This window comes from Choristoneura fumiferana, chromosome 26, assembly GCF_025370935.1.
Source record: "Choristoneura fumiferana chromosome 26, NRCan_CFum_1, whole genome shotgun sequence".
Taxonomy (NCBI): Eukaryota; Metazoa; Arthropoda; class Insecta; order Lepidoptera; family Tortricidae; genus Choristoneura; species Choristoneura fumiferana.
The window spans coordinates 5,233,157-5,244,945 of record NC_133497.1 but is presented as its reverse complement, the minus strand read 5'-3'; the positions used below and the strand labels follow the sequence as shown (position 1 = coordinate 5,244,945).

General features: G+C 36.9%; 1 long non-coding RNA gene across 1 annotated transcript in view; it reads left to right on the top strand.

The window, feature by feature from the left end:
• The window catches only part of LOC141442989 (uncharacterized), a 52,358-nt gene that overhangs the window by 5,090 nt on the left and 35,479 nt on the right, over positions 1 to 11,789 (top strand). The window lies entirely within an intron of this gene.

Genomic DNA, 11,789 nt, shown 5'->3' with positions numbered 1-11,789 from the left:
AAGCATTAAATCATTATCAAAGCTTTATCTGTACCAGAACCGTGCCGGGTTCGAAGATCGCGTCATTTTCAATGTCAAAAGATAATCAAATTAAGCGGTGCCATACTTTACGATCGCAGAATTAAAAACAGTAATAGAAATGACGGGCGTTGTAAAAACGCGATGCGCCTTACATGGTCAAAAAGCCATACGAGGTGATTTCATATTATTTCAGTTTATTGGGTTCGTTTGCCGTAAAAAGAGCATGCATACATTACGTGACGTGTCTAGATGGGGAGGGGGGAGGCTTGAGTCGAGCCTCTCACGTGTAAGAGGGTGGTTTCGGAAAATATAACGTATTTTATTTTGGTAAGAAACAGTATAAAACTGTGAGAAAACTGTTTTTTACGTGCTCCTCTATATGTAGAGTCATTCACGATGACACGTGCTGTCAATCTACATAATACGTAATGTGCGTGTGTGTATCTTATTACAATGTCATTAATGTCTAATTTTGATAAAATCACGCGTCTTCGTGGATGGCACTAGGTATTATTCAAAATAGTGCATCGCGACGTGGTGCATTTGGTGCATTTCGGCGCGTACCTATAGCCAAGACAAGACATGCGGGTTCGGATCCGTCCGGAGCACCCGACAACTTTTCCGTTAAAAAAAATTGTTGAGCAAACATTTAAAAAATACATAATCCTACAGTTCTATTCTTCTTATTCTACGTAATATGACCTTGAGGTACCCATACCCATTATCTGTGTCAATCGGTCAAACATAAGAAAATTTAAATAGTTTCTAAATCGTTATAAATTCGATATCGACCTAATGATGCGGTTTGTCACAACCGGCCAAGCAAGTCCGACTCGCGCACTGCGATTTTGTTGCAACCCCAATTTTGTTGCATCCTCTTTTTATTGTAAAAATCGCTTCCTTATATAATTCTAAGCACTAGCCTAAAACTCCGCCATCGATACATGTAGTTATTGAGAAAAACAATTCTAAAGTTAGCCGGATAAAGGGTCACTAGAATCACAAATATAATCATAAAAAACAAACCGGGCTACTTTATTGAAATTCTATTAGACATTATATTTACACTCTTAATGACAAATATTCTGACCATTTTTGGACTCTAATGTGAATGGTTTACAAAATAATACCAACTTTGTCACTTTTCTGTTTTATTTTTTTTCTCAAGAATAACGCCGTATTAGATTAAGATCTTTATACCGTATATTTCTTATACACACCTCTAACTCTATCGATAGTAAAACTATCTAATTCTGCGTTACCAACTTTTTAACGGTATTTGAAGCCCTGGTGGTGGGTGCATTACATATCAATAAATAATTTCCTTGTATTAGACAAGGTCCATATTATCATAAAGTGCGATTTGTCATAAATATAAGAGGAGTGAGTTTACAACGAACTTATTAAGTTAATTAAATTGAAAATAATAATGAAAAAAAAAAAGTAAATAATAAAATAATAGTTAATTAAATAAAACGAATAAAATTAAATTAATTATATTATGATACTTATTATAATCGAGTTTAATTATTTATTAATTATATTTTTACAACTTAGGCCGCATCAATCTCTTTGTAGTTCACTATACATTATCATCCGGAGCCAAAGATAATCTCGTTTGCCAGATAAGGGTTCCATTCCTCTAAAGCGATAAACGGAACCCTAAATGTAGCGTCGCACATAGCAGATTAATGATTAAATGAAACGACGATTAATTAATCAACGATCATAATCACCTCAAGGCTCACTTGTATACTCACAGCCAAACGAGACCGTGTACTACGAAGTGCAAAATTCTAACTCCGTCGTTGCCGTCCCGCTTACGCTAATATTATTTAATACAAGAGTGAGAGGGACAGTACGATACGAACTTAGATTTTCGAATTTCGTAGTAGCCCCCAGCCGCAGCCGCGAAAAGAGGCAAAACTAGAATTGCCTAAACCAATTTTCAGTTCACGACGTGTTCACCCATAAAATAAAGTTATAAACAAATAATATCCATTTTACGGCTTTTCAAATGTAGTAACTGGCTTTACAAAGCGATTTGGTATTGATTTATGTTCGTGTCGTGCGGTCCCTCTGACACTGAGCGAGAGGGACGGTACGATACGAACTTCGAGTTTCGTAGTAGCCCTGCAGGCCCTACGAAGTGCAAAAATCGAACTTCGTATGTTGCCGTCCCGCTGACGCTTATGTCATTTAATACGCGAGTGAAAGGGACGGCGCGATACGAACTTCGATTTTCAAGTTTCGTTAGTAGCCCCTCTAATTCTCCACCGACTACAACCATTGTCAAAAGACTTTAGAAGTTGAGGCGTGATTTTTTAAGATAATTCGGAGGAGTGGTTCTTAACCGGTGGTCCGTGAAACCATCAACAACGAATTGGCAAAACGACGCGCCAGTCAAGTAGCGGTCGCAACCGTTCATTCATTTACAATTTTATTTTTGAGCTTATATTACCTTCAAACAGTTGGTGGTCCATGGCAAGACAGAAATTTTGTCAAATGTCCCCTCCTAACTCCTAACTAAAAGGTTAAGGACCGCTGATTTGGAGTATTTACAGGAAACAAACATACAAAATTTAAGATCAGAATTATACTTGGTTTGGATAAAACGTAAACAAACCTCAGCTGCCAGATTTGGTACATTCAAGGATTTTAAACATTTTACTTATCTATCTTTGTAATACAAACTAGACAGACCGGTGTATTTCAATACAGAAATGTAAATGTTTAAATAGTTTAATGGGGGAATTCCAATATTTAAGACACCAATTGACGTTGTTTTGTTTTCATTTAGTTAATTACCTAAACGTTTCAAGTACCTATTGATTAAAATTGTGGTAAGTAAACATTTTTTTTGGGTTAAAAACTAATTCTCATAGATACGGCTGTTTATAGCGCATATTTAGTTCGACAGACCTGCAAAGTTGTACGGAATCATCGTGACTGTACATTTGCTAATTCAAAATCGCAGGCGCATCAAAAACGCACGCAACCGTAAAGCTAATGTCTCCATATACAAGGTTATTCTGAAGGTGACCCAGGTATACGTCAAAATCATAATATATTACAATACATGCAAAATAAAAACCAGTTTCGCTGGCACACGGCACGCGCGACCCAAGTTCAAATTCTTTAAAATTAAAAAAAAAAATACAATGGCTGAATCACCGGAATAGGTCATGACCAAGTTTGACGTAGGAGAAGAGTTTGAGGTTTCAGCCCGAGAATTAATTTTCCGTGGGAGTTTCCAAAAATCACACCGTAAATGTCATTAAAGTCGCTTTTAAGCGATAAGACCGCCTATTGTCTACCGTGAATCTAAGTGCTTATATTAATAAGTTTTTTTACTGCTTTATGGTGTGCAATAAAAAATATTTGTATTGTATTGTACTGTATTGTAAAGTTGCATAAAAACCCGTGCCGAATTTCTTGTCTCTAATTCTAGCTGTTGTAATTTAACGCGCTCAGGTTACATTACAAAAGTTTATAAAGTAGTCGTTAACTTTCAAAATTCGTGGGCAATTTTCATTGAATTTATTGAATCAGGCGTTACTTTGCGGAGGTCCACATCAATGAACTAAAATAATTTATTTGCTCACCCGCGACCTTATGATAGCTACGTTTATGCAAGATATGCGTGTTCATGCAGTTCCTCCAGCTCCACACTGTAAGTACTGTCAGTGTAGTGTGGTGGTGGTGATAGATGGGTTTGTGTGATTTATGTGTAATCTTACAGTGTGGATGTGGAGGTACTGCATGAACACGCATATCTTGCATAAACTTAGCTATCATAAGGTCACGGGTGAGCAAAGAAATTCTTTTAACCTTTTAACCGCCAATACGTTTTCATTCGTACGTACCCGTATCGCCACCTACACCGAAACTATATAACACTTTGTCTTAATTATAAGACTACGGCGATAGTGGCTGGACATTGGGTGTCTTATATATCAGACTACGGCGGTCAAAAGGTTAAGAACCTTAAGCATTTGCGGCACGTTTGTGATTGGTTAAATCAATATCTTCATGAGCTAATCATAAGCTAGACTATTCTCTTAAGCCAAATATACCTTTCGATACTAACGCCGTCAACCGATAGGTATATATGAGAATAAACCTTCAGTGACGTTTCAATAAAAAAACCCAAAAAACCACAGGTTGGGTATTTTCTAGAGACAATAACAATTTTTTTTTTTGAATAATAACTACTTCCTACGACGCGCAAGATTCCGCAACGATTGTAAACAAATAAGAAAATTATCCTACTTCCAACTAATATTATAATGCGAAAGTTTGTAAGTCTGTTTGTTATTTTACCTTTTCACGTCTAAATCGCTGAACTGATTTAGATGAAACTCAGTATAAAGATAGTTTTGAGTCCCGGGGATGGATAGTTCCGCAAAATTGCATAGTTCCCGCGGGATAGCGAGAAACGAATTCAACCCGGGAGTCGCGGGCAACAGTTCTTACTATTTAACCCTAAAACGATTGGATGTCAATGAAAGTTGCCATCCAGATTATGGGTCTGGAAAAAAAAGAACACATAGGCTACTTTTAATTTAGATATTCCCATAAAAACCCATCACTTTACCTGCTAAGACTAGAAACGTAAAGTACCCACCACACAACATACACACAACACACACACAATAACATGATATACCTGTGATTTCTGTACTGCTTACTATGTGTTGATATACATTAAAGAGTTATTGCATTGTATTGTTTTGTATGGGTATTCGTTAAGCCCTCTCATTCTGAGAGGAGGCCTGTGCCCAGCAGCAGGACGTATGTAGGCTGGGATGATGATGAGATGGTTATTCGTCATGTTAATGAAGACCACGATAGACGGGTTATCCCGTAAGTAACACGACAAACATAAAGAGGAAATTTCGAGAAATTTAGATTATTCCGAATTTTTGAAAAATGTATACCACCACTAAGATTTAAAGTAGTGATATTCGTTTTTTTTTTGCATTAGTACACATTACCGGAATATTGAGTTGATTTTTTTTTTTTTTTTTTATCTAAACCCGTTCATTCAAACCCGTTTGTTCAAAGACATCTTCACAAACCTTCTTAGTTAAAATATTATAGTAGAGTCAGATAGGGTATAATTAATTTACAGTGAATCGCTATTAACTATTACAAGACAAGAATCTAAAATTAACTTTATTGTCTATTGGTAGGTAGGTACTAACCCTGACAAAGACACTGACGCGTTTCATAATCAATTAAGACTCATCATCAGAAAGATTCAATAAATTGTTCTATTTTAACATCCCACGCATATAACCAAAACGTCATATAGCATAAGATCCCGTCGTAAAATTCTGCACCTGTTTTGTTCATCGAAATATGACTAAAATAACCTAATCAACTTAGAAATATAGTCAATATAGTCATTAAGAAGTTCAATGTCTGAAAAACGACGGAACCGATTTTAATAGAAAAGAAGATAGTGACCTCTTGAGTTTCATTAGTAAAATGGAAATACAAATATAAATCGTTTAAAGGTTAACTGAAAGAGACCCCTTCACCTTTGTACATCTTATTATTATTGTGTTGTTATTTTGATGTGTTTTTATGTACAATAAAGAGTTTTACAATACAATACAATAAATAATATGATTTTTGCAACATTTCTTGTCTACTTTGAATACTTTTTGCTGCCTTAAATGTGTTCAGATAAATACCCAAATGTATTTTTTTTTCACTTTTACCGATGAAACTGAAGAAGTTTTTTTTTTGTAGTATAAGATCGACTAATCCCTGACTCAATCTTGTGTATGAAATTATACGAAATTCGAATAACCATTTTAGATACACATCATAGTCAAACTCGTATAGTTTATAGCAATTACGTGGTATGAAATGTCTTAACTCTATTAAACACATGCTGTTTCAATTTCAAATACTACGTTGAGTCAGAGACCAGTCGAGATGTAGAATATTACGGCGGGATCACGCAAACAGAAAGTAGGTAAATCTTGGCAAATATATCGTGCGACTGTGTGACATAATAATGTTACATGGCATGAACGATTTCGCGTTTTAGCACAACCTGCAACTGGGGCAACGAACTTTGCACTACTTTTGACATTATTGACATGTTGACAATATCTGATAATGTATACTCGAAATCTTTATTTATTTAAGCTGCGTTTCCAACGTTTTCGCTATTACATAAAAGTCAGGCTAATAAATTTTACTAAGAAGTTGAAAAATAGCGGTCGCGGAAAACGCGAATGCTGAAAGTTAATGCACGGAAAAACGGTTGGGCGAAAATCGTCTGACAAATACGGCAAACGCATTTATTTATTAATTAATTTGTGATACACAGGTACTTAAAATACATTGAGTCGTACAATATAAGTTCTCTGCGATCTACCTAAAAGGCGTACAAATTTTCAACTTAAATCTAAAACAATATCTAATACAAAACAATTATTATTATTATATTTAGCCCATAACTGTGTCCCACTGCTGGGCAAAGGCCTCTCCTCTTGACTTCCACATCTCCCTATCCAGAGCTATATTTGGCCACTCACTCAATTTAGCGTCCAGGTCATCAAAAAAAAAACTACACTAAATATCACAGTACTAATACTATTATTATACAAGGTGCTATTATTATTAATATATATTATTACAGTATTATTATTAATTAATCATATCTATACAGCATCAATGATTATAATATTTTATAACAGAGTCACGTTAAATCAAATAGGTAATTGATTGAAATGTCAGGTTTTATTAATTAGAAATTCATCATGTTTGGTAATTAGGGTTTTCACGGAGGCGAAATATCGCTAGATGGCGTTAGTGTCGTGAGTTCCGTTTGACGTTTGCTCGTGATTGGTTAAATAACTAAATGAGCCAATCGCAAGCAAACGTCAAACGGACCACACGATACTAACGCCATCTAGCGATATTTCGCCTCTGTGAAAACCCTCATTAGATTGAGCGGATTGTGATTGGTTAGATTAGATTATTAGTTTATCGCGTAAAACAACCGAGGCGCTTTGGGGATTCTCTATCGCTAATATCGCTATCCAGTCGTTAAATAAATATTATATATTTTTTTTTTAGGGTTCCGTACCCAAAGGGTAAAAACGGAAACACTATTATTATATATTTACTAAGACTTCTCTGTACGTCCGTCTGTCATCAGGCTGTATCTCTAGAACCGTGATAGTTAGACAGTTGAAATTTCACAGATTATGTAAGAGTATAACTGTAGGCAACAAATACTAAAAACAGAATAAAATAAATATTTAAGTGGGGCTCCCATACAACAAACGTTTTTTTTTTTTGCCGTTTTTTGCTAATGTCTAATGAATGTTGTAGATGATACGGAACCCTTCGTGCGCAAGTCTGACTTGTTTAAGGGCTCATTTCCCGCAACTCCGCCTTTGAAGAATTCAAAGACTTCGCCAAGAAGACAGAATGGTCATGGTGGATTAAGGATCAGTTAGTGAACCTTCATGAAGACTTTCTTTGGAATAGGGTGTGGTGGTTTACCTCATTGCCTTCCACGCCGCAATGCCGGAGTTCGTAGTTAGCAATAGAGAGTGCTGCTCACTCTCACATCAGAGGCCGTATTGCCTAAAGTTTTACGCTCACGATTGCAATCAAATGACAGTTTTTGTATGCGAAATCTGTCATTTGATTGCGATCGCGAGCGTCTGAAACGTTAAGCGTTACGGCCTCTAGTACCACTACCATGAGTTTACAGTGACCGTACTCGATAGCGACGGCGTAAATTAATTTGTATGGAGAATTGGGATGTCCCAATTTTTGACAACGTATAATAAATCGAAAACCATTGGAGAGAATAGGCTTTGTGAAGCGTTTCACAAATCAGATTCCAAAAATATTGTAAACTTGAATGAATAAACAAAATTAATTAATGAATTTCATTTGACCCCCTGCAGTGTCCGTCACAAGGCGTTATAAAGCAGTCTACACTCTAAGCTAATTGACAGTTTGAAATGTTGCAGAACTTTAATCACATGATGCGCACCCGTGGCTTAACAGTTGTCAGTGACAAGACAAATCAGTAATGCCACAGATTATGTTATGTGCGACCTGATTTTTTCTAGGCAATGAAAAGTGGCTGTCTTACTGTGACGTCATACAGCGTATTTCGTAAAAAATATAAAAATTGAAAACTCATCCATATTAAAATCGATGAAAATGGTATCTCAAAATATCCTATTCTTTCCAAAAATAAAATAAAAACTATAGGTTATTTTTTTTGGTGCATCCCTATTGTACAGCGCCTCTACAAATAATTTACGCCGTCGCTATTTCGAGTACGGTCACTGTAAACTCATGGTAGTGGTACAGGTCCCTTAGTCGCGAGTCAGTCAACTATATTTCGTGTCTGTTATTCTGTCCCGTAACTTAAGAGACATCAGTGATACAATTTGCTAGAAAAATGATTGCAATGTATACTATTTAGCTTACTAAATACGAGTACTTAGTAGATGAACGATGAAGTAATTGCCTTAAAACTGTCACAACTCCTAACTTTTAGTGGATTTGTACCCCATATAAATAACTTAAGCAACAAAAACTTGGAAAACCCCCGACTTTGTCACTTCAAAGTTCAATATCTCAAAAACGGCTAAACTAATTTTGATGAAACCTGTCTAAGAACACCTGATTTAAAATAAAAAAAACCTCATTCAAATCGGTCCACCCTTTTAAGAGCTACGGTGCAACAGACAGACACACATAGCGGTCAAACTTATAACACCCCTCTATTTGCGTCGGGGGTTAAAAAAAGTTACACGTGAGAGTCATGAGACGTTACCATGGCAACAAAGGTACGCTAAAAACTTGATTGAAGAGATGGGGACGGATCCATATTCAAAAACTAGGCATGGTACGGGCAAAATTAACATTAGAATCATACGAGTATTTAACATATTAGCTGTAAGGCACTTAGTCTCACCGCCGACTATGAGCGAGAAGCGAGCAGAGCGAGTAACTAGAAACGAGTGGGCGAGCAGTGAAAAGCGAGTGTTCGAGCACGACGGGCGATTACTCGCTCCACTCGCTCGAGCCGGGCGGCCGCCAAGCTAACAGCGCTGAGCGAGTATCGCTGAGCTAGTTTTATAGCTCAGCGAGTTTTATAGCTCTTGTCGCTGCGACAAAAGATGTAAGAGCGAGTTCTCGCCGGCAGTGTGAACCGCCAGCGATCAACTATTAATATATATCTCTTTTACTCATACAGGATCTTATATCTTTTGTTCGTTTCTTGAGCAAGAAAATAGTCGATAACCAATCGTTTCCTCGCCGGCGGTGAGACAACTGCCTAATGGCCGTGAAAACGTTATTTACGGTTTGTTGATCAGTCACGGACGAAGGAAATAAATATAATAATAATATCTTGTGTATTGTGTACAAAACATAGTGCATAATTTAAATACGAAGCAAAAGTAAAACAATTTACAACACAAGTTCATAACTTTATAGTTTTCAACAGTGACGTGCCGTTTACGTCACGACTTTTGGTAGAGAGCATGCGGTAAAGCCCTGACGTTTACGGCACGTCACTGCGATTCCGCACCATTTACGTATTTTAAGCAGCGATGTGGAGAGCATGCAATATAATGAGGGCTATCGTTTTTTGTCTCACTAGATGGCGCACTGTTGCGTGAGGTTTTTAAGTATAGCTTTCAAAGTCTGTAATTACGGCGTGAAAACAAAGTTTAGATTAAAATTATATTTAATACACCTTAAAACCGTACCATAAAAATATCGAGCATGCCACAGTGTTGCATAGTCCCCGTTTTGTTCGGAAAAAAGGGCGGACAAAGGTTTCCGAAAGACAAAACTGTCTCAAAACACAGACATTCATTGCCCCGGAATGCATATTTGCCATAATTAATTTCAGATATTGCAAAATATTCACAAAATTATTCTAATTATAAATAAACCCGCGTAGCTCACCCAAAAACTATGAGATTTGACATTTCGGAGACCTCACGCTACACTAGCGCCTCTAGCGGCGAATTCATACGCGATAGTCCTCATTTGATGAGCATGTGATATTATTTCTTTCTTGCTCTCTTTTCTTTTCAATAAAAACGGTGCGCATACGATGCGTCACTGCGATTCCGTACCGTCACCGTTTTAAGCAGCGGTGTGGCCGCTCCTCTAGACGTACCTAATAGGTTGTTGGTCTCAACACTTTCTTTTGTAATGTACCTACTTACCTTATGTAAGATGTCTGTTGTTTTTAATTTTTATTTACTGAATATGTACAATAACTATGTACTTGCTCATAACTTATTCTTACTAACCTAATATGGATTAATTATCGAATGGAAAATCAATTTTTAAGCTACCTTTACAAATAACAAAGACATACTGGCATGTGACGTCACACGCCAGTACCGCCATACTTGCTGCATAGAGAAAAGCGTTTGAGAAAGAGACAGGTATATAGATTTCTCAAAAAAACACTATAAATCCAATTTTCAACCGATTCAAATTATCTCTTCGCTAAACACTATCTGTATATCTATATTTTCATAACAATCTTAAGATATGGCAAAATCAGGAGTTGTCAAATACCGTATTAAATTAATCGAATTGAATAGCACATTGCAGACTCCGTCCGCGTAGAGTTCGGTTATTGCTATCCCGCGAGAACCATGCCATTTACCGGGATTAAAACTGTCCTACGTCCTTCCCCGGGATTCAAACTATCTGCACTTACACCGAACTTCATCTAAATTAGTTCAGCGGTTTAGACGTGATGTGATGACGTAACATAACAACCAAACAGACTTACAAGCTCTTCCATCTCACTAACATTATAAACTAGCCGTTACCTGGGACTCCGTCTGCGTAGAAATCGTTTATCTATCCCGCGGGAACTTTGCAATTTTCCGGGTCAAAAAACTATCCCATGTCCTTCCCCGGGATTCAAAGTACGTGTACCTATACCGAATTATATTTGAATCGGTTCAGCGGTTCAGACGTGATGTGATGAGGTAACAAACAAACAAACAGACTTACAAACTTTCGCATTTACAACATTAGTGGGATAGTGGGATCAGTAATGTGCACACATAAGTCCGACTCGCTCTTGGCCGGTTTAGTTCAAGTTAATGTATTCGACGTACAAACGCGGGGTCGCCGGTTCAAGCCCCGGCTGCAACGTATGTAGTCTACGTAGCTACTACGTCCGTACGAACTATGATTGGTTATTTGGAGTCTTTTTGTATTTTTTATTTCAACTCCAAATTTGTTACTTTTACGGGTATCCCGTTTGTATTTTCGATACGTACGAACTGCCAAATGAACTTTTAAATTACTTATTATGCAAAGTTGTTAGTCAATTTTAAGATCAACCGATCAAAAGATTTTTTTCGAGTACTGCCTTATCGCAACGTAACGTTTGGCAACCTGTTTCATTTCGCAACTTTTCATTTCGCAAACTCTAAAACTGTAAATATTTCAGGATTTATTTCAGGGCCATCGTGTAGAACCCTTTAGGTCAGATTAGGTTACTTTTATAAAAATCCTGATATATTTACAGTTTCAGAAATGTTTAACAGTTGGAAAATTAAAAGTTGCGAAATGAAACAGGTTGCCAAACGTTTTTCGCCGAAACATTAGTAAACCGATTTTTTTATTATGAGGGGAGACAAACGAGCAATCGGGTACCAACTATTCAAGGAGTCATTGGTCCGTTGCCGGCCTTTAACCCTTTATAAGGCCCAATTTATTGGAACATA